The following is a 2,966-nucleotide window of genomic DNA, read 5'->3' as shown; positions in this document are numbered from 1 at the left end:
AGAGAGAGAGGGAGCAGACAATCTTGTGTCAGTTAACTTAGTGAGAGCTTTCTTTGTCGACCGAGCCATGTGGTGGACCGGCGGTTGTGTGACGTCAGGGTAGATTCCACTGTCCACCAAACAACTGTGGCGCCAACCGAGCTAAGGCTGTGACACGAGCAGTCGGACGGTCGTGGGCCGGTGAGGCAGTGCGAGCGAAAGCGAACGTCTCGGTGGTGTCCTCTGGTGCAGGCGATGTGAAGTACACTCTGGACCTCGTGGTGGTGGACGCAGTGGTGCAGCCATCTTGAATAACGGTACACGAGTCATGTTCCGATGGAAGGGTGGCACCTTCTACCGACGAGGGCAACGGCCTTGCCGCAGTGGTTACACCGGTTCCCGTGAGATCACCGAAGTTAAGCGCTGTCGGGCGTGGCCGGCACTGGGATGGGTGACCATCCGGCCGCCATGAGCTGTTGCCATTTTTCGGGGTGCAATCAGCCTCGTGATGCCAATTGAGGAGCTACTCGACCGAATAGTAGCGGCTCCGGTCATAGAAAACCATCATAACGACCGGGAGAGCGGTGTGCTGACCACACGCCCCTCCTATCCGCATCCTCAAATGAGGATGACACGGAGGTCGGATGGTCCCGATGGGCCACTTGTGGCCTGAAGACGGAGTGCTTTTTTTTCTACTGACGAGAATATGAACTAAGCCAGTTGGTGTCCGGACCCCGTGGCGAACACAGCTGCATGATATCGTTTAAATTATAATAAAGAGAAGCCCAGTTTTCCCGCCATTATCGTGCTGGAATTTGAACTTCGCGCCATTTTTATTGGGGAGAGGGTTAGGTTAGTGGAGGTGGATAAACTAGGTGTAGTCATCTTGAGTGACGTCACAGTCGCCATCTTGGATGATGTCAGTGTGATGCTCTCTGGTGGAGACAATTTGTACTAAGTCAGTTGGAGTCCTGACCTTGTGGCGAACACACCTGCATGGAATTGTTCAAATAAAGTGTTAAGTCCCACGAATCTTTAGGAGGTGATGGCAGTCTGGTGACTGAGATTGGTACAAGTGCCTTTTCTTCCATGCCATTTTGTTAGCTTAGTAAGATATCGGAATTGAATTTTGTTTACCACTAAAAAGTTGGTGCCAGTTCGTAGGAAGAGGTGGTGGTCTGGTTACTTAGGTTAGTGGAGGTAGGCCAAGTGAGCTATTTTTTTGCAATTTTCTTTGCTTGGTAGAGATAAGAGCTGAGTGGTGCATTATCCTATTGAAATTTGAACTTGCCGCCATTTTCTAAGGGGTTGGGGTTAGGATAGTGGATGTAGAACAATCGGTCTATTTTCCTACCATTTTCGTGGTGTGACGCATTATCCTGCTGGAATTTGAATTTCCCGGCAATTTTTTTCTGCAGGGTTAGGTTAGTGGGGTTAGCCCAATTGACCTATCTTCCGCCAAAATTCAAACTTCTCGCCAAAATCCGCCATCTTGAATGTCGTCACGCGCTGTTGCCAAGTCTGCATGACACCATCTTGGATGACGTCATCGCCGCCATCTTGGATATATCTGGCAACAATGGATGTGGGGCCAGACATACTTTGTCCCACTACTACCACCACTAGTTTCTTTGGAAAAATTTCTGTGCGTATGACGATTTGAGTATCAGTGCTTTCTATTAGCGCTTGGAGCTCTGGTACTTTCTTAACACAGTTACGACAATTTCCAACCACTATACCGATGGTTCTTGTATCTAAGTTCTTCCTATGTTCGGCCTATACGCATTGTGGCTGAAGCCCTCTAACCTAAAAGACCGTCCAGTCCACGCCACACAGCCCCTGCTAGCTGTGAAGCCGTCTTCTGCGTATAGTGGGCACCTGACCTATTCAACACTGGACTCGCATTCGGAAGGACGACAGTTCAATCCCGCGTCCGGCCATCCTGATTTAGGTTTTCCGTGATTTCCCTAAATCACTCCAGGCAAATGCCGGGATGGTTCCTCTGAAAGGGCACGGCCGACTTCCTTCCCCATCCTTCCCTAATCCGTTGAGACCGATGACCACGCTGTCTGGTCTCCTTCCCCAAACCAACCAACCCCCAACCAACCAACCTATTCAGTGGAACCCGAAACCCAACCGCCCTTTGGCGCAAGCCGAGGAATCTGCAGCCTACATAGCCGCAGAACCGTCTGAGCCTCTGATTCAGACCCTCCACTCGGCCCTGTAACAGAAATCAGCAATTGGTCCTGTCGACTATGCTGAAAATGGTCAGCTCTGCTTTCATCTTGCAAGCAAGACTGGCGGGCTTTACCACTTCTGTTAGCTGCTCGAAACCAGAGAGAATCTCTTCTGAGCCAAAATGACACACATCATTGGTACCGACGTGAGCAACCACCTGCAGTTGGCTGCACCCTGTGCTCTTCATGGCATCTGGGAGGACCCGTTTCAGAACTGGGTTGACTCCACCCGGTATGTACACGGAGTGTACATTGATTTTCTTTCCCTTCTTGACTGCCATGTCCCTAAGGGGCCCCATAACGCGCCTAACGTTGCAACTCCCGACTATCAATAGTACCACCCTCTGTGATTGTCCGGATCTTGCAGGCTGAGTGGTTTCCTCTGAAACAGGACAGGCGACAGCATCTGGCTCAGTGGCAGCGTCAGCCACCGACATGGCCGGGAACCAGTTTGTGAGACAAACAGACAACAGAATTCCTCTCTCTGCTCTAGTATGGAGAGGTTTGCTGTTAACAACTGCAGATAGACAGTATTCTAACTCATCCAGAACAAGTTTCTAGAAAGTCATCCATGAGACTCCTACCACCTCAGTAGACATATTGTAGAACGTTGTTAAGAAAACCATGCATAAAAACTGTTGCGTAAGGTATTTATTAGCAGGACCGCAAGGTTGTCATTGGCCGAGAGTAGAGAGAAGCAGAATGTAAATACTGTTTGTTAGAGTTTAAAACAGTTAGGCAGTCTTGCAC

The 2,966-nt window shown here is 49.8% G+C and overlaps 1 pseudogene; it reads left to right on the top strand.

The window, feature by feature from the left end:
• Positions 1–344: 344 nt before the first annotated feature.
• On the top strand, positions 345–461 carry LOC126476462 (5S ribosomal RNA; annotated as a pseudogene).
• The last annotated feature ends 2,505 nt before the right edge of the window (positions 462–2,966 follow it).

The sequence above is a fragment of the Schistocerca serialis genome, chromosome 4 (assembly GCF_023864345.2).
Source record: "Schistocerca serialis cubense isolate TAMUIC-IGC-003099 chromosome 4, iqSchSeri2.2, whole genome shotgun sequence".
NCBI classification, from domain to species: domain Eukaryota; kingdom Metazoa; phylum Arthropoda; class Insecta; order Orthoptera; family Acrididae; genus Schistocerca; species Schistocerca serialis.
The sequence above is the reverse complement of the archived record's forward strand: the minus strand, read 5'-3'. Positions and strand labels throughout refer to the sequence as shown.